General features: G+C 38.5%; 1 protein-coding gene across 2 annotated transcripts in view; it reads left to right on the forward strand.

The window, feature by feature from the left end:
• Positions 1 to 13962: 13962 nt before the first annotated feature.
• LOC138306383 (zinc finger protein 234-like) overlaps positions 13963 to 27132 on the forward strand; it is a 156696-nt gene continuing 143526 nt past the window's right edge. Inside the window, exons 1-2 of one of the 2 annotated variants that reach the window (XM_069246820.1) lie at positions 13963 to 14060; positions 22098 to 22190. The gene's annotated coding sequence lies outside the window, so the exon portion shown is untranslated. The remainder of the gene's footprint in view (positions 14061 to 22097; positions 22191 to 27132) is intronic. The other variant, XM_069246821.1, reaches the window with a different exon arrangement.

Here is a 27132-nt window from a genome sequence, read left to right on the forward strand (position 1 = left end):
ACAGAAAGGATTTCGAAATCATTTTCATAAGAGAATATTTCATTCCTCTTTAAGTGTTTGATTTAAACATATTTTATTTGTACATTATATACAAATGGGATTAGACACAAGTTGTAAACTTATAATCCGTCTTCTCCCGTAAAAAATAATGATGATATATACATATGACCGCAAATATTAAACAAAATGATGATTGAATAACGCACAAAACTAGCTTTGAGATAAAATTTACAATGAAGTTCAAGCATGATGGAAATGTCTCTGTACCCTCATGTCTTTATAAAATAAAATTACTGTAAAATACAGAATCAATTTGTAAATAACATCATTAAATGAATCAAATGTCAAATATTAGAAATACACCTTTGTTCAAAGTACAGGAAAGTATAGTAATAGATACATTCAACAGTAAATTTATATAGGATCCATTGAGTTAACTCCTAGTACATGTATATGTATCAGAATTGAAAAATTTCGACTGCTGGTTAGTACGTTATTCAATGTGTAAATACATTTGAGATCTTTTAGTGTTCATTTTAATGAAAATGGTCTATCTTGTAAAGGAAACGGTAGCGTCCTGCAAAATCAAAGAAACTCAGTTTTTACAGAATGGAGTTCGAATTCCTTTTCAAAAGTGAATATTTTATTTCTGTATTACTGTTCATTGTACTGAAATTGTTTATCTAACTGAGGAAACGGTAAAGTTGACGGGGTACAAATCTCAGATAGGTTTGTATTTACGGAGTATCACACTCACAGCAGGTCGGACTAGTGAAACATAAAAACGAAAAGAGAAAAATATAAATAAGAGAGATAAGGAGCTCCGACGAGAGGCATGGTGATTTATCATTTATGATTTAGCTCATTTATCATATGTAAACTGCCGGGAAACCGTTAAGTTAAACATGTAAGTACTGTTTTAAATTGTGCTAATTATGTCATGGCTATCGTGAAATGTTTATATGTATAAAGGCCCATAAAAAAATCCCATCGCCTCACACTACACACGGTTATCTCCCCTGTCAAATCCATCACATGCGTCTTGGTATTGACATGGATTCTGAGGAAACCTCTAGTACATCTGAACTCTTGTGGAGCCTTATGCAAATCGTATGGTCTGATGTGTATTCTGTCTGTGCATGTAAGAGAGTTACCTCCCTTCTCGGTAGGTATCCATTGTGACGTCATTGCTTTGTAAGCAAATCTCATCTCATTTTCTCTAAAAAGAATGACGTTACGCTCGTGAACACGTGACGTAACAATCAATACCTACCTGCAAGGGCAGATAACTGCAAATACAGAAAGATGTGTTTTTTTGCATAATACAGACTTATCTGTTTTTGCATAATACAGACTTATCTGTCCTTGCGGATAGGCATCAGTTGTGACGTCAACATTTGAATAGCCAAAATGACGTCTTCTTCCCTTGAAAATATGTGTAATATGCGAATGCGGAATAGCGGTACACGTTCTTTTGCTGAGACAAAAAAAAAGGCTGTTTAGTATATTTTGCCATTTTTAATCCTCCAAACGTCTTTGTTGTCGTGATAAGGTATAAACGGCGACAATAATAACGATATTGAATAACAGAGTTATCTGTTCTTGAAGTTAGGTATTCATGATTACGTCATCAGTTTCTGTGTGTGCAAAAGCGACGTCGCTTTCGCTGAAAATACGACGCAACCCTCACATGACGTCATATACATATTTGCACGACACATTCCTCTAAGAACAGATAAGACGACGCATTATTTGAGGAATTTATTTTGATTGTGTTGAGGTTATGAGGGTATAATGATAATGGAACCCGTTTAAATTATCAAAATATATTCTTTATGTTTACTATTTTTCACGCAAATTGATTTTATTTATTCTCGCGACAGCTGCATATTTGTTTATCACAATACCAATATTTTTTTCTCTCCCGTCATCGTCAACGAATTCGATGGAACAGCTGATCGGAATAGAGTCATTCATTTGTTTCCACCAAAAGTGGAGTCATGACCCCACGTTGCTACGCCAGCGACTATTCCCGTAACAATAGAATCTCCGCACGTGTTGTACTATCATTATACACTGATAATGATAATACTAGAAAGTCAGTGCAAACTGTAAATATGGACAGTTATTTCGCTATATAATATATACCCCATAGGATCACCGCCGTTTTGTCGTTATTTACAAGAATTGTGATCATATTTTACACAGACGTCGCAACGTTAACACTTTTTACTGTTAAGGATTAACTTGAATAGATTTTTTTATGTTATGGAGATATAACACAAAAATCTGAGTGTACTCTAAATAAACCGCGAAGCGGTTTATGATGAGAGTACACTCAGATTTTTGTCTTATATCTCCATAACATAAAAAATCTATTCAAATTAATCCTTATAATTCAATTTACTAAAGATAATCTCTTCAATATTCAAAATTAATTTTGGGACTCTTTTGTCTATGAATCATTACGCCGTCATCTCAACCAATCAGAAGTAACGTTACAAACGGCGACGCCATTTTTTCCTTTATGAGCTGATAAAGTAAATTTTTAAACCAATGAAAATGCTCGTAACAAGCAAAATTGAATTATTTATACTTAACGTTGCTTTAGTACATTACGCAATGAATACAATACATTCATTCACATTCCGCACTGTGACCAGACTAAGGAAACTGTACGCCTCCCCCACAGGGAGGAAGGGAACTTTATGGAACTGGTGAGAATTAAGTGATGTCCCTCGCTTATTTAACCTCTCGTTTTATTGCCTTCCGTCTTGTTTTACGAGTGAGATAAGGTTTTACATCCGTCAGAGATAGCCCGCCATACTCGTCTGCTGCTCAGTGCTAAACAGATACAGCGTCTGTGTTATAGGCGGGCGATAACGGTAAAGTACATAGTACCCGGGGCGGTAAATAGGGGGACGGGATAGAGAGTATGGGGGACGGGACAGTCAGTATAGAGGACGGGACAGAGAGATAGGGGGACTGGACAGTCAGTAGAGGGGACGGGACAGAGAGTATAGGTAACGGGACGGCTAGCATATAGGGGACGGGGCGGCGAGTATAGATAACGGGACGGCGAGTATGTGGGCCGGAACAGCGAGTATAGGGGCGGAACAGCCTGTATAGGGGCGAGACGGCAAGAATAGGGGACAGGATATATATAACGAGTATAGGGGATCCGGACGGGACAGCGTATATAGGGGACGGGTCGGAGAGTATAGGGGACGGACGGCGATTATAAGGGTCGGGACGGCGAGTACAGGGGCCGGGACAGCAAATATAGAGGACGGGACAGCGAATATAGGGACGGGGCGTAGAGTGTAGGGGACGGAGGCGATTATAAGGGTCGGGACGGCGAGTACAGGGGCCGGGACAGCGAATATAGGGACGGGGCGTAGAATGTAGGGGACGGAACAACGAATATATACAGGGGACTGGACTTCGAGTATATTGGGCAAGACGGCGAGTAAAAGGGCGGGTACAGCGAGTATATATATAGGGGAAGGGGCGGAGAGTATAGCGGACGGGACTGCGAGTATAAATAGGGGCGGGACGGCGAGTATATATAAGGGTCAGGACAGAGAGTATCGGTAACGGGACAGCGAGTTTATATATATATATATACAATCTTCTGTAGTCTCTGCAGGCCTGTTATTGGTCAGTTTATTTCTCCTGAACTGCCTTCATTTTTGTCATAAGATAATCCAGGGGTGGATATAACGTCAGTGATAGTATCCCCTGGAGTATCGAGGATGGGGGACACGGGCCCCTGGGCTATATTGAAGGGGGGGGGACGGTGATGTTATAATGATGCACAGCTATACCAACAAATATGTGTCGCTCCTCTCCCACGAGTGTTTGGGAACCAATTACGTGTATTTTAGAAATTGTGTTGCTTTCCTCGTCTGTAAAGCGCATTTCCAAACACTTTGAGGCTTCATTGAAATGCGATTAGAATGGCGTACTCCCTAACGTTAATCTCTAGTTTGGACCGAGATTTTATATTTAGGTATATATATATATATATATAAATAGAATACGACAATGCTGAAGTATCGTTATTGACTTTTAACACTCTCAAATAATTTGAGTTTCTTATTCATCTTCAAAGTGACAGTAATCCTAAAACTACATTGCGTCTAAATCCCATATGAAATACTATTCTGATAGTACATGTGACAGAAGCAAAATACATCTAATTTTGTTTGTTTCATTGCCATGTATCAAGGGACTGCAGTGGCTAAGTGGTTAAGATATCCCGATATATTAACACACAAGCCCTTCAGAATCAAACTAATTATTTGGCGGCCGTCAAATAAAATATTTTCTTTTTATTATAATAATTATAAGATGATATGTCTCCAGCCTGTTTGGGCAGGGGCCAGCAGTTGGTCGGTAGTATTTCACAGGGTACTACGCCTTTCCTCCTCGTTCCTGGTAATATATGACGTTATTATAAACTTATTACTTTTGATCATCCGGATCTAGAGTTACTTCCCTTCATGCTTCATTCTATCACTGTCAGAGTTACTTCCCTTCATGCTTCATTCTATCACTGTCAGAGTTACTTCCCTTCATGCTTCATTCTATCACTGTCAGAGTTACTTCCCTTCATGCTTCATTCTATCACTGTCAGAGTTACTTCCCTTCATGCTTCATTCTATCACTGTCAGAGTTACTTCCCTTCATGCTTCATTCTATCACTGTCAGAGTTACTTCCCTTCATGCTTCATTCTATCACTGTCAGAGTTACTTCCCTTCTTACTTCCCTTCATGCTTCATTCTATCACTGTCAGAGTTACTTCCCTTCATGCTTTATTCTATCACTGTCAGAGTTACTTCCCTTCTTGCGTAATTCTATCACTGCCAGAGTTACTTCCCTTCATGCTTCATTCTATCACTGTCAGAGTTATTTCCCTTCATGCTTTATTCTATCACTGTCAGAGTTACTTCCCTTCATGCTTCATTCTATCACTGTCAGAGTTACTTCCCTTCTTGCGTAATTCTATCACTGACGTCGCTTCATTTCACAACGTCCGAGTGAAAAGAAGGGAAGTAACTCTGATAAACCAGAATATATACGAGTCATAACAGCTTTTTGTGGGTAAGGAGGATACCGCAAAGAACTCTGGGAAAATTGGTTCCCAAATTTATAAAACTAAGCAAAAAATATTGATTTCTATGTACGTATGGGTTATTTAAACTTGTTTTAGCGGCTGCCCGTCAAAGATTCGCACCTAATAACTTTGATTCACTGAAATACGCCGGTGATTGACACTTGACAAATTGTAGAGGCGTTCCGAGTTCCATTTTTTCCGAACGTCCATCGCTTGCGAAATACACGATATTTATCGCGCGCGATTTAGTAACTTGCTTTACTGTACCATATAAACACACTAATACATATACATTTCCCGTGATAAAAATATCATGTAACCGAGAAAATCACAGCTAGCAGGTAATTACGGCACGATACGTGGTAGCACAAACGAGTTCGGTTTTCGTATTTCACAAACATAAAGCTGACATATTTATTGAAAGACTACTATCGAAATTACTTTAATTTTGGAACTATTCATATTACAAAATACGAAGTGGCCGTACAGTACACAGACTGACTAGAAAGTCTGTTTCAGTACGGCACCGGGGGATTACTTATATTTAGACCTAATTAAGATTTCAACGACAAATCCGATATACCGCCAAACTCGATATATCGCCAAAATCTAGGAAAACAGAAGGTGGCGATATAACGGGGTTTTACTGTAGATGTATATTAAGGAATGGTCTTTAAAGACTAGAATATGTTCAAATGCATTTCTATGTTAAATACTACCGATAGGATGCCCTCACAGATATATATACAAACGGTACGATCTGAGCGTAGGGTGCAGAGGAACTCCGAAGTGATTTATAGCTTGTCCCAAGTGTAGTGGAACTCTATGATAAATACAGACCGATAATATATCCTAAAGTCTATAGAGTACAGCCTATCTGTTGGGGTGCGAGCTAATAGAACATTGGGTGTAGCGAGGCTCGAGATATTTCATTCAACATGTACAACACCTAATAAGCTTGACGATATCAAAATGGATTTTTTAAAACCAAAATATCGCTTCAGCATAATCGATACATGCAATGCTTAATTGTTTAGGAAGTAAAAGACGGTATCTCTTATGCGGAGACGCTTATTTTGAAAATTTTCAAAATGGTTAAAATGTTCAATATTTTAGTTACAAAGCTTAATATGCTTGCTTTCTGATGTGATTTGGCATTCCATTACATGGAAGCCATAAAACTGATTGATACACAAAAAGTACATAATTTGCATAATAGCCCGATGCACGTGCACGATTCTGCACGCTAAAGAGAGCCCCGTGTACTGTTTAGGCCGTCAAAGTACAGAGCTTATCTCACGAGAAATTGGTAGAATGTTTAGGGTATCGTGTTTGCCTGTCTACAGGTATGATTATATATAACAGAACAGATTGAATGCAAGTATACATTATACTGAAAATAAGACTTTTTTGTAGTATATATATTTTCGCTTTGATGTGGTTTTTTTTATTCTTTTTGTTTGGTTTATTTTTATTTATTTATTTATGGTTTTTTTTGGAGTGGTTCTGCCTTTAATTCCTTGAAAAAATCGGGTTGATTTATTTAATATGGGAAAAAAAACCACCGACCTGCGATCAGTAGCTGGCACATCCCCGTAACAAATTTCCATTGTCATTTTGTATGACAAATGGGGACAAAATATTTAGTTTGCAATTATGTTCCAGTTTGATTTCAGTTAGGTCTTCCCGTAGTTATTAGTTGTCTTTACCAAATAGAACAAACTGTTTCACAATGAAACTGACTCGCGTACATCCTATTCTCTACCCTCTGCCCCTTACCAGCTCTCCCCCCCCCCCCCCCCCCAGTCTCTACCCTTTACCATCTACCCCCTGACCCGTACACTACAAGTATGTGGCCATTCGCCCTATCGCCGACGCGATAATTACCATGGAGCAATACTTATACCGTTAAGCCGATTAACTGTAATTTACACATGTATACAGAGTTATCTACCATCTATTTTCAGAGATATCAAATAAAACAAACAAAACAAATATACTTTACGCAAAGGTGAAAAATCTTATTAATTTATGAATGTTCATATGTTAAAAAAACTGCCTTCTTTGAAATCGATTAATATTAAAAGTTAAAAGGTAATAAAAAGGGGAACTGTGGAAAATATGAATACTAAGTGAGATCGACGATTTCTATCATATAATCAAATAAATTTAGAAGTCGTGTCATTTTCAAACACAGGTACGCAACGTACCAACGTATATTCAAACTTCCCCTAAACCCTGAACGCAACGTACCAACGTATATTCAAACTTCCCCTAAACCCGGTACGCAACGTACCAACGTATATTCAAACTTCCCCTAAACCCGGTACGCAACGTACCAACGTATCGCAACGTACCAACGTATATTCAAACTTCCCCTAAACCCGGTACGCAACGTACCAACGTATATTCAAACTTCCCCTAAACCCTGATTGGCCTTCATGTATGTTTGCCCTGGTGCAAATTTAGATTGTTACAGTCTACTGATACGACACTTACATCTACTTTTGTAATTTTTCTTGGATACTCCTACTGTGATAGATGTATATTAGAAGTTCCTACATATGTAGGTATTTTTTGATAGGATAGCTGTCAATAGTAGTTGTTTGCTTGGAAATATCACCAATGTTAGTGGGAGTGAGTGGGAGAATAAGTGCGTGAGAGTGATTGAGTAAGAGAAAGTGTGTGGTTGAGTAGGTGGTGGGAGAGAGAGTGAATGAGTGAGGGAGATAGAGGGTGTGGGGTGAGGGAGAGAGGGTGTGGGTGTGGGTGAGGGAGAGAGAGTTGTCAGGGTAGGGGGAATGGTAGAGGGTAAAGGATATGACTAGATGTTAGAAGGTGGAAGACAGTAACGGATCTGGGGTAGGGAAAACAGGGTTGCGAGGGTGTTAGGTTGGGGTAGAGGATAAAGGGATATGCGTATAAGGTTCATGGTAACGATTATAGAAAAGGGTAGAGGCTTCAGGATAGGAGACACGGTGTATATGGTAGAGGGAACAGGATAGGGATACAGTGTATTGGTACAATGTATAGGGCAGAGGCTACAGGGTAGGAGATACAGTGTATATGGTAGAGGGGCCGGGATAGGGATAGAGGATACAGGGCAGGGGTACAATATATAGGGTAGAGGGTACATAAAAGTGGTAGAGGCTACAGGATAGGTGGTACATAATACATGGTAGGGAGTATGGGATATATGTTAAGGGATACAGGGTTGAGAGTAGACGGTAGAGATTACAGAGTACAGGATTGGGAGTAGAGGATACGGGGTAGAGGGTATAGAGTAGAGGTTAGGGGTTACAGAGTACACGGCATGGGTAGAGTCTCGAGGTAAAGAGGGTATATGGCAGAGGGTAGTGGTTAGGAGTTTCAGAGTACAGGATTGGGAGTAGAGGATCCGGGGTAGAGGGTATAGAGTAGAGGTTAGGGGTTACAGAGTACATGATTGGGAGTAGAGGATACGGGGTAGAGGGTGTAGAGTAGAGGTTAGGGGTTACAGAGTACATGATTGGGAGTAGATACGGGGTAGAGGGTATAGAGTAGAGGTTAGGGATTACAGAGTACTGTACATGGTATGGGTAGAGGGTAGAGGTAAAGGGGGTATATGGCAGAGGGTAGAGGTTAAAGGGTACAGGGTACAAGGTAGAGAGTAGAGGGTAGATGTTAGGGGTTACAGAGTACAGGATTGGGAGTAATCCAGTAAAGGGTATAGAGGGGAGAAGTTAGGTACAGAGTAGATAGCAGATGTTGGGGTACATGGTTCGGAGTAGAGGGTAGAACAATGGTATTATATTAAGTTAAACTTACACTCGCTGCATAATGACCTCATGTCATGAATATTTGAGGTGCCCATTTTCGATGGCGTCATGAATTTTGATGCTTTACGACAAAGAAGATTCTGCTGTCAATTAACACTCGGCTAGCCTCATGACCAGCTAAAATTTTCCTCTGAAGTTGAGATATCCTTGTTGACATGATTCACCCTCACTTAAGATTCTATTAGTACATTTCGGACATCTACCATTGTTATCAGAAGATCATACCCGCAGCTCGCTATAGATGCACTACTGTAGTACTTTCGGGATAATTTTGTTTTCCAATAAACAGATACAACCTAACACGTCGGTCAAAGATTTATCAGTACATGTCCACCTAAAAGTTGCTCTGATTGTTCTGTAATCATATTTGAATCGGATCCGCCATGATTTAACGCCTTTGATTGGTCCGGAGGGAAATGACATCATGTCACGTGCTCTAATTCTGATCAGGGTTGGTGTCAAGTTTCGCTTTGATTGAATGATGTTTATTTCATTATATCAGTGGTGTCAGTCTCTAACTACGTGGCCCGGGCTATGCTGGTACACATGGGGCGATTCTATATAGTATACAGCCGTGCATCCTCGATACTCCAGGGGTTACTATTACTGTCGTTATATCCACCCCTGGACTAAATTAAAACTGATAGGGCTCCAAAATGAATTAATTGGCGAATATTTATTTTGCTATAACACTTAAAAAGGTATATACTTCAAACTGAATATAACATTAATATACTCGGATTAAAGTCCTCAATTTTGTAATCCACCCAAATATTAAATAATTAATTTTCTCTTTGTTTCTGGCTTTCTGATTGGCCTATTCATTTTTTTCATTCCCCGATGAAACAAAATATCCGAGAATGGCGCGGAAACCCGACGTTATCGTGACGTCACAATAGAAACATTGACGTTGCGTATTGATTTGGAAAAAATAATCCCTTGGAAAAAATCAATGGAATCGTATGTGTAAACGTATTTCATTTTATAAAGCAGCCTGGAAAATTAATTATAAGCATTGAAGTCACTATTTTTTAATTTCATCGGGGTATGATTAAAATTTGTTTGCAAACTTTTGTGATAATCCGCTACGCGTATTCACACAGTTTGCAAACAAAATTTCCTTCTTACCCCAATGAAATTAAAAAATAGCGACTTCGATGCTTAAATGGCAATCATATCAGCAATATAAACAGTCACAAAATAGAGGTATATAGGCGACATATATAGATGTAGATGTAAAGACATAATATCGCCCGCTAGCTAGTAGGGCTACGAACCCTAAATTATATATTCTGACGATAATAGTTCAACTATATAGAGAATACAGAGTCAAAATACAGCTTATATTTTAAGACACTGACCATGTATTCGTTTTATCCTGTAACATTACAAAAATGCATAATATGATTTTTGCATAATATGAATTTCATATTTAGCAGTGTTACATTTATTAACATATTCGTATCATAATATTTGACGAACAAGCCCGACTTTCAAACAATGGATCTACCAATAGGAGGTCGATGGAATCGGCGCACATGAAAAATTAAGTCGTTTTCCGTCAGTGTAGCCTGGAGGTCCTACCCATAATTCCTAGCGGTGGCTAGGAATTATGGGTAGGGCCTCCAGGCTATCCGTCAGTGTCGAATACAACATAATAACTTTATGTGGTAGGTGTATTGCATGAAGGGAAGTAACTCTGACAGTGATAGAATAAAGCATGAAGGGAAGTAACTCTGACAGTGGTTTTAGGATAAAAACATAATTATATATAATAAAACTGGGCATATTTTTATTTGGTTGATTTTGGATATATAACGGTATGTAAAGTTTGTGTATATTTTGATTTAATAATTTTTGAGTTTGTAAACCACTTTGAAACGTTTTAAAAAGAATTTGTTTCTCAGATCTATGTAAGAGAACATTTTAAGTATGAAATAAAACTCTTTCTTTCTCGGGTGTCACACAAAATATAGACTGTATTGTCAAATGTTCATGACAGTCTGACAAAGATGAATGCGATATGGCCAGAAACATATATACATAGAGATTGGCAACTCCGCCATTTTTACGATCGGCAGATGTACCTCTGTATGTCTCTAGGGGTTTTTAGATAAACTCTTAAATAGTTAAAAACAGCAGAATAACTTTGATATGTTATAAAAGTTAAGTAATTTTCAGATGGTTTGAGTACGATTTTGGAAAGAAAAAATAATGTTTTAACTTATATATTAATAAAACAAAATGCACTTCCGGTTTTGGATGTCTGATTTTCGAAAAACCAGGTAAAATTGCTTATTTTCATGCTTTCAAAAATCATATAAAATAACATCAATTGGGAAAACAGATCACATCAAACCATAATATAATGTTTAAACTTTGTATTGATACACAAATATCATGTTTAAAAGAGTACACTTTAAAGTAGTTAGCCAAGGGAAAATGCCTATAAACCGGAGGTCCCGCTGCCTGTCAACAAAGACAAAGAAGGAGTTTCCAATCTCTATGTATATATGTTTCTGGATATGGCCTATAGAGAGCCGAGACCGAAGTGAAACCTCTAATGAAGTTTGATATTGGTCTAGTCCACAGGGACCTGGCACTAAAATTTTAACCAATTGTATACATATATATATTATAGTAAGGGTATGAACTCGGCGGTCGAGAAAAACGGACCTATTTTTTTAAAACCTTGATTATTTTAATAAATGGGTTCAATACAACATTGACGGATATCTTACCTTAAAGAGAAATAATTTATCTTTCCATTGAGTGCTTGATGAACAAAATTGGCCAAGTATTGATATATACTATAATATATATATATATGTATACTGTTAGTTTAAAAAATCGTGCCAGGTCCCTGTGGTCTAGTCCGCTAAATCTGCCAATTATATTAGGCTATTATATGTATTAGGCAACAAAATATACATTGTAGGCAGGTTTAGCGGGCCAATATTGGTCATAATGTCCAAAATAACGCTAAAGTATATTACAGAAACTGTTAAAATGACCTATAATATATATATTGTTCTTCGTGGATATACTGAACTCGTTGTAAAATGGGTTGAAGAAGGCCCTATAGTGGCTGAATATTTATTCCATAGAATTGATTTGTAATTTTACTTTGAATTTATTTTGGCTTTTTATTTCGGATTATTAATATACTAGCTTTATACCGTTTTATGTCATTATTATTCATGGATATAACGATAAAAATAGTAACCCCTGGAGCATCGAGAATGACAAAAAATGTAAATAGTAGAGTGTGCATATTCTTTCCATTTAGATGTGGTAAGGGAAGCAACTCGAAGAACAGAAACCGACAGTTTACCCGTGTACACTGTATGTGTCCTTGTCATGGATAACCCACAGGCGTTTGGCTCTATATACATATTTCAATATATGTATGTAATACTGTGTCACAGTATTACATATACATGTAATATAGAAACATGTCAATCGACCCAAACGCCTGATGATAACCCATGAAAGCTACTTTTTAATACAGGTTTTAATTTTCAATGGAGGTCATTGTGTAAATATAGTGATCAAAATGAGTAAAAAGTAAATTTAACAATATAACATTTAAAGTTTATACGTATACATTTATAAAACTGGACGGTTAAATGCATTTATATCTGAAACATAAATACATGTATAGATGTATCTGATATCTGTAAAAATGCTATTTATATAAAAAAACGTTTATGGTAAATCTCTGGTGTGAATGAAATATTTTTTTACACCTAGTTGTATATCTGGTGATTGATCATTCTCGGCCCCCATCGGCTGTCAAGCTATCGCTATACCAACTTACAGAATGAAAGGAGGGGAAGTAACTCTGATGGATGAGAATGGTGATTGATGTACATAACCTCTCCAAGTACCAGGCCACTGATTACTTATTCCGAATTTGCATATTACAGAGTTATCTGCACTTGCGGGTAGGTATCGATTGTGACGTCATGTGTTTGCGAGCGTAACGTCATACTTTTCGGAGAAAACGACGTGAATTGCGCTCACAAAACAATGACGTAACAATCGATACCTACCTGCAAGGGAGCTAACTCTGTAATATGCAAAGACGGAATATAAGTCCGTAGTTCAGACATATGGCATTTGGATCAACCCCAACCAACCAATAAAAAAAATACCTGCCTATATATATAGTACATTCTACGTATATATTTTTAATCAACAATTTGGAACTTTTATTATGTATATTAAATTGCAAAATTGCCTCCCTTAATATCCCCTCCCCACTTAGTGACCTAGGCTCGGTTATAACCGGAACAAGGACGTTAAAGGCCTACTACCATTCCGGAACAAAAATATTATAGTTTCTTAAAAAATATTTATAATATCAGAAAATATATATCAATGGCCCAAGATGAGGTTACAACACCAAACATATGCAAGATTTCCAGCGTAATATATGTGGAAAGTCATTTCGCTCGTTTGCTGTCTTGATAGCCAACTACCGCACGGTACTTAGAACGGCGTTATGAAAATTAACATTTTAATCAAATTGTTACCGATAAGTATATAAATCCTTGTTAACGGTAAGCTAATAACTTTTGCGACTCTACAAAATTATCGACCTCGTTTCACTTCCCATTTTAAGAATTAAAAGCCGTTTCGGAAAGGTAATGGGCCTTTAAACCCCATCAATCAATCAATCAATCAATAAATCAATCAATCAAATATTTTGATTCATTTCATGTACACGATACATATAGTGTATTAATCAGAGATTTAGATTTAAATCTCTGGTGTAATAGATAAATTGATTAAAAAATAAGTATAAAATAGAAATATTAAAATAAAAAACAATGAAAGTTTAAATTAATAATTTGGTACATTTGTAAATGTAAACTAAATAAAATTAATTAATCGTGCGATTAAATCAACAGTCACTTGGATTTGTCTATAAGAGTTATTTCCCTTACACTGTATACAAATTAAATCAGGTAAAAGTAGTCGATAAGTAATATGTTACTCAATGGGATAGCGTACGCATGTGGACATCAAAGGAATACGTCATCAAATGTTTACTTCCGGTTTATATCCCTCTGGACCACTCTGGACTTGGGGTCTGTACAGTGGAGGTCGTGCTGTGGTGAGTAAGAATACCTGATAATTTTCGTAATGTTTTATAGTTTAACATCAGTCTTATGATCCTATTCCAATTGTGTTATCAGGCAAAGGAGCAAGATTTTGTTCCGACAGGTCCAAGCCGTGCTGAACGTGAACACCGCATTATGATTATTCATTTGTCTGCTTGTACCAAGTCCAATATTCCGATATTTGAGTAATTAATAACGGAACAGTAAACTATCATCAGGTCGGGGAAACCACCAACTTTCATCAATATTTAGAAACAAATCCATACTCCGCTTGGGCTATAATATAATATAAGGCAAGTTTAATCATGCGGCACGTTGATGTGCTATCACAGAACTAGATCTACATGTACAATGTACTACGAGATCTACTACACTGTACCCTTACTACCATAAAATGGATCTGTTATCAAATATAATTCAATGTTGTGATTTGATAATGTTACAATTCTTTAGTAAATACACGAAGTTGTTTAAAACATTTTTAGCTCACCTGGTCGAAGGACCAAGGTGAGCTTATGCCATACCGTGGCGTCCAGCGTCCGTCGTCCGTCGTCCGTCGTCGTCCGTCCGTTCGTCCGTCCGTCAACAATCGACTTCTTCTCCATAACCGCTGGTCGGATTTCAACAAAATTTGGCTGGTAGCATCCTTATGGGCTACTAACTGAAAATTGTACAAATGATGGGGCTGACCTCCCAGGGGCCTGAGGGGCGGGGCCAAAAGGGGTCAATTTGGCTATTTCCATATAAACGACTTCTTCTCTGAAACCAAGCATGGGATAGCACCCATAATGCAATGGTAGCATCCTTATAGGGTGGGGATTCAAAATTGTACAAATGATGGGGCTGACCCCCCAGGGGCCTGAGGGGCGCGGTCAAATGGGGTCCATTTGGCTATTTCCATATAAACGACTTCTTCTCTGAAACCAAGCATGGGATAGCACCCATAATGCAATGGTAGCATCCTTATAGGGTGGGGATTCAAAATTGTACAAATGATGGGGCTGACCCCCCAGGGGCCTGAGGGGCGCGGTCAAATGGGGTCCATTTGGCTATTTCCATATAAACGACTTCTTCTCTGAAACCAAGCATGGGATAGCACCCATAATGCAATGGTAGCATCCTTATAGGGTGGGGATTCAAAATTGTACAAATGATGGGGCTGACCCCCCGGGGGCCTGAGGGGCGGGGTCAAATGGGGTCAATTTGGCTATTTCCATATAAACGACTTCTTCTCTGAAACTAAGCATGAGATAGCACTCATAATGCAATGGTAGTATCGTTATAGGGTAGGGATTAAAAATTGTACAAATGATGTGGCTGACCCCCCGGGGGCCTGAGGGGCGGGGTCAAAAGGGTTCAATTTGGCTATTTCCATATAAACGACTTCTTCTCTGAAACCAAGCATGGGATAGCACCCATAATGCAATGGTAGCATCGTTATAGGGTAGGGATTCAAAATTGTACAAATGATGTGGCTGACCCCCCGGGGGCCTGAGGGGCGGGGTCAAAAGGGTTCAATTTGGCTATTTCCATATAAACGACTTCTTCTCTGAAACCAAGCATGGGATAGCACCCATAATGCAATGGTAGCATCCTTATAGGGTGGGGATTCAAAATTGTACAAATGATGGTGCAGACCCCCGGGGGCCTGAGGGGCGGGGTCAAATGGGGTCAATTTGGCTATTTCCATATAAACGACTTCTTCTCTGAAACTAAGCATGAGATAGCACTCATAATGCAATGGTAGTATCTTTATAGGTTGGGGATTCAAAATTGTACAAATATGATGTTATAGGGCTGACCCCCAGGGGGCCTGCAGGGGCGGGGTCAAAAGGGCCATATTTGGCTATTTCCATAATTAAACGACTTCTTCTCTGAACTAAGCACGTTATAGCACCCATAATACAATGGCTAGTATCCTTATAGTGTGGGAATTCAAAATTGTGCAAATGATAGGGCTGACCCCCCCCCGGGGGCCTGAGGGGCGGGGTCAAAAGTAGGTCAATTTCCATATAAATAAACTTTTTCTCTGCTAACTTAACATGGATTACGCTCATAATGCAATGGTTACATCCTTATAGGGTTTGAATTCAAAATTTTGCAAATGATGGGGCTGACCCCTCGGGGGCCTGAAGGGTGGGGTCAAAAGGGGTCAATTTAGCTATTTCCATATAAACGACTTCTTCTCTGCAACTAAGAATGGAAGAGCACTTATAATGCAATGGTAGCATCCTTATAGGGTTGGGATTTGAAATTGTACAAATGATAGGGCTGACCCCCGGGGCCTTAGACGGCAATAGATGCGAGGTCAAAAGGTCAATTAGGCTACTATTTTCATATAAATTACTTTGTCTCTGAACCTATGTATTGGATAGCATATTTGTATGGTATCAATAGCATCATTGTATGGTTGTGATTCAAAATTAAACTTTGGGAGTCAATTTTGCTTATTTTTCTAATTGTCTGAGACTTGTGATAATTACTAACAAAAAACCAGGTGAGCGATACAGGCCCTCTGGGCCTCTTGTTATAATTTTCAAATGGCAACATTATATTATAATGTAGGCCTATAGCTAGGTACATAATGTACATATCTTAGTACATTTACATTTAATTGATCACTCAAAGGATTAAGACATTTTACAAACTTCATTGTCTCAACTATATTTTCTAATATTAATTATTCTGTTGCAAACTCGATCATTTGACGGAGCATGTTTCTTTGACTCGGTCTATAGAGCCGTCGATTTTCATGCCAAAGACCTCGCTTCGAATCATGGTCAGGGCATTCAATACTTTTAAATATGTAAAGCAAAACCAGAATTTAGTTTTATTTGTAAGTACCAAAACAAATCAAATAATTGTGATCGATCAAGTCACTCGAGTGAAACACTAACTTTGTTCGATAATATAAGATACTCAAGGAAATGGGAAGCCTCAATATTCAAGAGGTTACTATCACTGTCATTATATCTACCCCCCACCACCCCCTCGGAAGTTTTTGTGAAATATCAGACATTTGTATTTGCTGCATGGTAATTTCTTTGACCTAACAATTACTGATTTTTGGTTACTGCAATTACATGTATTTGGACTTTCTTTGAATTCATTTTATTTATATATATAGTTATTCAAAACTTGATTTAAGATATTGTTTAGATATTGAAATCTGTAGTGAATTAACATTTGCAAGCCACCATTTTGTTATATGATGATAAAATCTGCTTGATTTATTTTGCTCTTCATCCTTAATTCTCCAGAATTTACTATCAGTATGTTATATGTCCACGCCCCTGAGCTAAACTATCTCATAGTAAAATGGGAGGCAACAGAACTCTTGATCCTTGAGGTACATCAAAGGAATTGAATACATTGTGGTTGACTGTGCTGCTTTGAAGCTGGGCAGCTCTCTCTGTAATTACAACCTTCAAAGGAAGTCTCTGCAGGCCTGTAATTGACCTAATTTTTTATCTCCTGAACTGCCTCCAGTATCAGCTTTTACTACATTGTGTGAGATAGTCCAGGGGTGGTTATAATGTCAGTGGTAGTAACCCTGGGGTATCATTGCATGGATACTTGCTATTCTGCCATAAAAAGATCAACATGGAAATAATAAATAAATGTTTATTTAGCATCCAGGATGTTTGTTTTGAACTTAAATTACTTGTCATATGTATAATACATTGTATAACTACATTGAAAATTTGAATATAGATAGGATATTTAATATAAAAAAAATATGTCGACAATGGTATGAAAACACTTACCATATTCGCTGTAATAAGCGTCCCTTCCCTTTCCTAGAGAAGAGTTTAAGATGTATAAACGCCCCAATCCCATGGATTAAACAAAATTTTATGTGTGAAGTCACTAACATCAGTATTATCCCATATTAAATGAACTTGTGAGTCTTTTACTGACATGATAATGCAGCTTAAAAGGTTAAAAGGCATATGTATACATGTTTACTGTAATCACCATGAGTACAGAAAGATTTAACATATGGCTGATTTTTTCGTCCACAACTTACATTTTGGTTCATTATATGTAGTAAGTGCCCCTTTTGGTACAGTTATTGAAGCTCACTGGGTGCTAATTATGTTGAATACGATAAGAGAAGTTGCCATTTGTATGCATGCTAGCCTTACAATTTTTATGTGATCACATGTGATTTTGGGCCGCGGTGGCCGATCGGTTTATATATAATTAAGATGTACCGACATATTACCACATGCCTCCACCTCTGGGTCGCCAGTTTGAATCCCATGTGGGGCAGTTGCCAGGTACTGGCCGCTGGTCGGTGGTTTTTTGTCCGGGTACTCCGCCTTTCCTCCACCAACAAACCTGGCTCGTCCTTAAATGACCCTGGCTGTTAATAGGACGTTAAACGAATTAAACCAAAATGTGATCACAATTCTAGTATTTATTTGGATTTTTTAGTGATCCTATTCAGTATCCTCCCCAGGTTTTTTTTCAATGCGCTACGAATGAAATTCCGGTGCAATAACTCAAAATTTCCATGTAACGAGACAGTTATGCGGAAAGGGCCTGGGGAGAATACAACTGTTTTTGAAAAAAAAAGATGATAATATTTATATACAGTTTATGTAGATATTTTAATGGTTGTCTGTTCTAGTATGTTTTTGTTACAGTAGATGTGATATTCCATTAGCAGATTAGAAACTGTATTTTTTATTTGATTTTCATTTCTAGAATATATATACAATAAATGACTCAGTAAGCACCCTTGTCAGTATATTAGTATAAGCTCTAGATCTCCTCAATTCAATTACCATATTCAACTCAATACAAACATTGAAAAAATAATGTTGTGCTAACGCTGGAAAGAACAAAATTTTGATTAATAAAGCATTGAAATAAATTATTGCACAAAAACAATTGATTTGTGGGAAATCACAAGTTTTCATATTTTCAGTCTGTATTTAAGTTTGAGAATTGTGTGAATTATATATATAATAAAGTATATAAGGGTCTCAAAAAGGGGAAGCTAAAACTAAGAAGCTCTTATGATATGCATCGGGATGGAGGTGCATATTGGGTCGAATATGGTACTCAAATAAAAAAGAAATTCATCATGCCAAAAATATGACAACCAGCAGTTTATTTGTTTAATTTCTTTTGCAAATATTGATTCATATGACTTAATAACTTTGTGCAATGATTTTTTTGGTAATGTAGTCAACATCTGGTCCATTAAGCGCCCCTTACTTTCCTTCGATTATTGAAGTGGCCAGCAGCTGAGTGCTTATTAGGTTAAATACTGTCACAGTGTATATATATATGTGTTTATCAGCCTGATATACCCCAGGGGTTACTATCACACACTGTGGTATAGTAAAACTGAAGGCTGTGTACATGTGTACACAGATGAAGCACAGGCAGACCTAGATAAGTCGGTCCTTTGATGTTCTACATCAAAAGAATAGACATTCATTATTTACACTGTGGTGGCCATGGTTGTATTGCTTTGAAGTTGTATGGTTGACTGTGTGGCTTTTAACTTGGGTCTCTCTCTCTCTCTACACAATCTTCAAAGGAAGATTTTAAAGGCCTGTGACTAGTCAGTGTTTTTCTCTTGAAAAATATGCCTTCAGTTAAAGATGTCCACCGCTGACAAATGGTATTTTTTCTCTATCAAAAACAGGAGCAGACAATTTAGTATTTTTCTTCAGTTACAAAAGTTACTTACTTTACATGTACACCATTACCACCATTGAAAAATTTGAGCTTCTAATTTTACTTCAAGTTAAAAACATGAGATATAATTAATTGCATCCCGAAAACATTCCGTGACACTATATCCTATATGGAATGAAGTACTGATTGCGCATGCACTAAAGGCAAAATAAATTATTTTATATTAATCTTTGTGTTAATTAGACATTTATATACACGATTAAACACCAGTTATTGTCCAAATGATGAATATCATTTATGCTCTGTCGGCGGTGGAGCATCTTTAAATTACTATTACAGAAATTCAGGCTTCTAGTTTTACGTTTATGAGAAGCTGCTAGGGGATTCATATTCATGTACAGTGTTTTCAAACAAAATTATTTTCATATCCTGATGAAATTAAAAAAAAAAAAAGTGGCGTCAGTACTCAAATGTTTATAAATAACTCGCTGTATAATTTACAGTAATCCAATAGTAATTTCTAGGCCTCTCAATGTGTATGATGCCTACAATCCTTAATACTCCAGGGGTTACTATCACTGTCAGTTATTATATATACATATATATATATGTATCCACCCCTGGACTATTTCATAGTAAAACTAGAGGCAACAGAACAGGTAATTTAGTCCTTTGATATACATCTTAAAAAAAATTGTATAACAGCATGTAAACTTTGGTTGACTCATTCTTATACTCTGATCACTAGGATCTCTACACCCCTGGACTATACAAATAAAATGTATAAAAACTGGAGGCAACAGAACAGGTAATTTAGTCCTTTGATACTCATCAAAAGACCTGTTAAATGGTACACTGTGGTTGTCTGTGTGGCTTTGATGTTAGGCGTCAATCTCTTTGTAGTCTTCAAAGGAAATTTTTGCTGGTCTGTGATTGGTTCAGACTTTTATTGCCAAGATGCCTTCAGTTTAACTACATGAGATAGTCCAGGGGTGTATAGATCGTGATAGGAACCCCTGGAGTATTGAGGATGTGGTTGACTGTACATACATTTTTAGCTCACCTGGCCCGAAGGTTGGCCACAAACATCGTTTGGGGAAGGGGAAAAGAACTTGTATAAATTTTGGCTCTGACCCCCCTGGGGCAGGAGGGGCGGGGCCCAATAGGGGAAATAGAGGTAAATCCTATAAATCGCTATTTAATTGTCCTAGAGTTCTGCATGCATTGTAACCAAATTTGGCCACAAACATCATTAGGGGAAGGGGAACAGAACTAGTATAAATTTTGGCTATGACCCCTGGGGGCAGGAGGGGTGGGGCCCAATAGGGAAATAATGGTAAATCCTTTAAATCGCTATTAGTCATACAGTTCTGCATGGAATATAACCAAATTTGGGCAGAAACATCCATGGGGAAGGGGAATAGAGATTGTATAAATTTTGACTCTGAACCCCCTGAGGGCAGGAGGGGCGGGGACTGATAGCGGAAATAGAGGTAAATATTTAAATTCCTTTAGAAAAGAAACAATGAACCTGTATTCAAAACATAACTTGGCATTACAAACCAGGTGAGCGATACAGGCCCTCTGGGCCTCTTGTTAGTTTAATTTGATCTGTAAACAAAATGGCTGACAGGTGGCCATCTTTTATTTTGACAAGTTTTGCTTTATAATTACTGTTCCTGGGAAAGAATCAAAGTGATGATATCTTCTTGAAATTTTAGATAACTTATAATAAAAAACTAATTGTCTCTTGGACATTATTTAGAATTTTTGATGTATACAAAAAACATGGTGGCATATGTAAATTAAAGCAATCTTATTAAAGTTACGATACTTTATGTTACACTCCAATACGATACTCTACGTTACATTCGAGCTCCATTACAAGTATATTATATTGGAATGTAACGTAGAGTATCGTAGTGGGAGCGGAATTAAAGTTTGATTTTAATTAGATTGTAAATTAAGGTGACCATCTTTTTTTGGAGCACAAAATCTGTTGTATACAAAACACACAAATATTTAATTTGTTCTTCAATCATTCTGTAAACTTGTACATATACAGCCTTTTAAATATTTCATATAGAACTCTGAAAAACCCTTGTTTTGTTTATCCTTCATGATTTATTCCTTCTTTCCATATTACAGAGTTAGCTCCCTTGCTAGTAGCTGGTATGCATTGTGACATTATCATTTTATGGATGCAATTCACTTCTTTTTCTTCGAAAAATATGACGTTTACGCACGCAAACACATGCCGTCACAATCAATACCTACCTGCAAGGGTAAATAACTCTGTAATGTGCAAATACAGAATATCATTGTATGACCCCAAGCAATTGTTCTTAAATATTGTTTTATTTCTGTTTCAGACTGAATGGCACTGGTTAGTGGCTTCACTTGTATTAACAAACAAGCTCGAGTTTCCTTGAGGGACTGATTTAACCATATCACAATTAGTCAAGGTATGATCAGTGGCAGATGATTCCTTATTCATATTTCAGAATATTCGACATTATGCAGTTATGGACTGGGATTGAGGACAACAGATGATTTGTTGGACCCAAAGACAAACTGTTGCCCAAAAACCCAGTCGATAACTGTTTTGTTATACTCATTGACTCAAAACAATGCATTGAAGTCACAAATGTAGGTGTGATATCACTCCTGTCCAACAGCACATTTAAGCAGTCGATTTTTACAGTTCTTTGTTCCGCGTGAAGGAACAGTTCATTTATTGGCATTTTAAGGTCATCTGACCCGAAGGGTCAGGATGACCTATTGTCATCATGCACCGTGCGCCGTGTGGCGTCCGTCGTCCGCCGTCCACCGTGCCTAAACTTTTTATTCAAATGACTTCTTCTCAATAACCGAAAGGCCCAGGGTACTGATCTTTGGCCTGTAGCATGAAGGGCTACCAAGTTTGTTCAAATGAATGACCTTGACCTTCATTCAAGGTCACAGATGTCAAAAAGGCTAAAATCATTAAACGACTTCTTCTCAAGACCCAGAAGGCCCAGGGTACTGATATTTGGCCTGTAGCATGCTGGGATGAAGGACTACCAAGTTTGTTCAAGTGAATGACCTTGACCTTCATTTAAGGTCACAGGGGTCAAATAGGCTAAAAATCCTTTAAACAAGTTCTTGTGAATAACTAAGAAGCCTAGAGACCTGATGTTGGACCCATAACATGCTTTGATGAAGAGCTACTAAGTTTGTTCAAATGAATGACCTTGATCTTCATTCAAGGTCACAGGGGTCAAATAGGCTAAAAATCCTTTAAACAAGTTCTTGTGAATAACTAAGAGGCCTTGAGACCTGATGTTGGACCCGTAACATGCATGGATGAAGGGCTACCAAGTTTGTTCAAATGAATGACCTTGATCTTCATTCAAGGTCACAGGGGTCAAATAGGCTTAACTCTTAAAACGACTTCCTCTCAAGAACCAAAAGGCCCATGATACTCATATTGGGTCTGCAGCATGTTGGGATGAAGAGCTACCAATTTTGTTCAAATGAATGACCTTGACCTTCATTCAAGGTCACAGGGGTCAAATAGGCTAAAATCTTTAAACAACTTCTTGTGAATAACTAGGAGGCCTAAAGACCTGATATTGGACCTGTGACATGCTGGGATGAAGGGCTACCATGGTCGTTCAAATTAATGACCTTGATCTTCATTCAAGGTCACAGAGGTCAAATAGTCTGAAATCTTGAAACAACTTCTTCTCAAGAACCAAAAGGCCCAGGATACTCATATTGGGCCTGCAACATGCTGAGATGAAGAGTTACCAATTTTGTTCAAATGAATGACCTTGACCTTCATTCAAGGTCACAGGGGTCAAATCGGCTATCTTTAAACAACTTCTTGTGAATAACTAGGAGGCCTAGAGACCTGATATTGGACCAGTGACATGCTGGGATGAAGGGCTATCATGTTTGTTCAAATGAATGACCTTGATATATTCATTCAAGGTCACAGGGGTCAAATGTGACATTATCATTTTAGGCTAAAATCTTTAAATTTCTGTTTCAGACTGGGATGTGGGTTCGAATAACCATATCCATGTGTATGGCAGATTCCTTATTCATATTTCAGAATATTCGACATTATGCAGTTATGGACTGGGATTGAGGACAACAGATGATTTGTTGGACCCAAAGACAAACTGTTGCCCAAAAACCCAGTCGATAACTGTTTTTGTTATACTCATTGACTCAAAACAATGCATTGAAGTCACAAATGTAGGTGTGATATCACTCCTGTCCAACAGCACATTTAAGCAGTCGATTTTTACAGTTCTTTGTTCCGCGTGAAGGAACAGTTCATTTATTGGCATTTTAAGGTCATCTGACCCGAAGGTCAGGATGACCTATTGTCATCATGCACCGTGCGCCGTGTGGCGTCCGTCGTCCGCCGTCCACCGTGCCTAAACTTTTTATTCAAATGACTTCTTCTCAATCCTAGAGAAGGCCCAGGGTCAACTGAGGGGCGGGCCTGCCCCCAAGGGCATGCTGGCCGTCTTGAAAAGTAGATCCTCATATAATCGCTTCTTCGTTCACGAGTTCTGCATGGAATGTAAAAAAATTTGGGCCAACAAACATCCTTGGGGGAAGCGCAAGAGAAAGGGGGAACAGAAAAACTTGTATAAATTTTGACCTTGAATTTAAAAAGTGGCAGGGAGGGGCGGGGGCGCCCAAGGGCCAAATACGGGCCCCAATAAGGGATAGAAAAAATAGATGTTAGTGTTTAAATCATATAAACAAGTTCTTTTCTGAGATAACTGCATGGAATGGGAATGTAAGACCTGATTGTTGGGAACACAAACATCATTGGGGGGGTAGGCGGGGAAACAGAGCTTTTATAGTTCTATGTCTCTGATGAATGACCGGAGCAGGGCTAGGGCGGGCGGGCCCCGCTCTTCATTCAAGGTCACAGGGGTCAAATAGGCTAAAAATCCTTTAAACAAGTTCTTGTGAATAACTAAGAGGCCTTGAGACCTGATGTTGGACCCGTAACATGCATGGATGAAGGGCTACCAAGTTTGTTCAAATGAATGACCTTGATCTTCATTCAAGGTCACAGGGGTCAAATAGGCTTAACTCTTAAAACGACTTCCTCTCAAGAACCAAAAGGCCCATGATACTCATATTGGGTCTGCAGCATGTTGGGATGAAGAGCTACCAATTTTGTTCAAATGAATGACCTTGACCTTCATTCAAGGTCACAGGGGTCAAATAGGATAAAATCTTTAAACAACTTCTTGTGAATAACTAGGAGGCCTAAAGACCTGATATTGGACCTGTGACATGCTGGGATGAAGGGCTACCATGGTCGTTCAAATTAATGACCTTGATCTTCATTCAAGGTCACAGAGGTCAAATAGTCTGAAATCTTGAAACAACTTCTTCTCAAGAACCAAAAGGCCCAGGATACTCATATTGGGCCTGCAACATGCTGAGATGAAGAGTTACCAATTTTGTTCAAATGAATGACCTTGACCTTCATTCAAGGTCACAGGGGTCAAATCGGCTATCTTTAAACAACTTCTTGTGAATAACTAGGAGGCCTAGAGACCTGATATTGGACCAGTGACATGCTGGGATGAAGGGCTATCATGTTTGTTCAAATGAATGACCTTGATATATTCATTCAAGGTCACAGGGGTCAAATAGGCTAAAATCTTTAAACGGGATGTGGGTTCGAATCCCATGTGAGGCAGTTCCAGGTACTGACCGCTGGTCTGTGGTTTTTCTCTGTGTGCTCCAGCTGTCATCCACCAATGCACCTGGCATGTCCGTAAATGACCCTGGCTGTTAATAGGACGTTAAACTAATAAAAGCAAACCTTAGGTCTGTCTGTATTAAATCTGTTGTCAATTTTTAGCTCACCTGGCCTGAAGGGCCGATGAGCTTATGTCGTCGTCGCGGCGTCCGCGTCCGTCCGTCCGTCCGTCCGTCGTCCGTCCGTCAACATTTCCTTTAAATCGCTACTAGTCATAGAGTTCTGCATGAATTGTAACCAAATTTGACCACAAATATCCTTGGGTGAAGGAGAACAGAACTTGTATAAATTTTGGCTCTGACCCCCCGTGGGGCAGGAGGGGCGGGGCCCAATAGGGGAAATAGAGGTAAATCCTATAAATCGCTACTTGTCCTAGAATTCTGCATGGAATGTAACCAAATTTGGCCACAAACATCCTTGGGGGAAGGGGAACAGAACTTGTATAAATTTTGGCTCTGAACCCCCGGGGGCAGGAGGGGCGGGGCCCAATAGGGGAAATAGAGGTAAATCCTATAAATCGCTACTTGTCTTAGAGTTCTGCATGGAATGTAACCAAATTTGGACACAAACATCATTGGGGGTAGGGGAACAGAACTTTTATAAATTTTGGCTCTGACCCCCCTGGGGCAGGAGGGGCGGGGCCCAATAGGGGAAATAGAGGTAAATCCTATAAATCGCTACTAGTCCTAGAATTCTGCATGGAATGCAACCAAATTTGGCCACAAACATCCTTGGGGGAAGGGGAATAGAACTTGTATAAATTTGCTTGATTTTGGCTCATGACCCCCCCGGGGGCAGGAGGGGCGGGGCCCAATAGGGGAAATAGAGGTAAATCCTATAAATCGCTACTTGTCCTAGAGTTCTGCATGGAATTGTAATCAAATTTGGCCACAAACATCATTGGGGGAAGGGAACAGAACTTGTATAAATTTTGGTCTCTGACCCCCCCGGGGGCAGGAGGGCGGGGCCCAATATGGGAAATAGAGGTAAATCCTATAAATCGCTACTAGTCCTAGAATTCTGCATGGATGCAACCAAATTTGGCCACAAACATCCTTGGGGGAAGAGGAACAGAACTTGTATAAATTTTGGCTCTGACCCCCGGGGGCAGGAGGGGTGGGGCCCAATATGGGAAATAGAGGTAAATCCTATAAATCGCTACTTGTCCTAGAGTTCTGCATGGAATATAACCAAATTTGGCCAGAAACATCGTTGGGGGAAGGGGAATAGAGATTGTATAAATTTTGACTCTGACCCCCCGAGGGCAGGAGGAGCGGGGACTGATAGCGGAAATAGAGGTAAATATTTGAATTCCTTTAGAAAAGAAACAATGAACCTGTATTCAAAACATAACTTGGCATTACAAACCAGGTGAGCGATACAGGCCCTCTGGGCCTCTTGTTTAGTCATACATATATGTATAAAGTCTCTCCCAATGGTTTAACTCAAAAGGCTGCTTGTTTCATTATTCCTGTCTTATTGACTTGTTTTATTATATAATTATCTCTGTATTGTAATTTGGGTCCAGTTTCATAAACATTCCTTAAACTTAAAGAATCCCTTTTGGCCTTAACTTAAAATTCTCCATAGGAAAGCATTACAGTACAGATTTTGAGTAATGC

This window comes from Argopecten irradians, chromosome 13 (genome assembly GCF_041381155.1).
Source record: "Argopecten irradians isolate NY chromosome 13, Ai_NY, whole genome shotgun sequence".
NCBI classification, from domain to species: domain Eukaryota; kingdom Metazoa; phylum Mollusca; class Bivalvia; order Pectinida; family Pectinidae; genus Argopecten; species Argopecten irradians.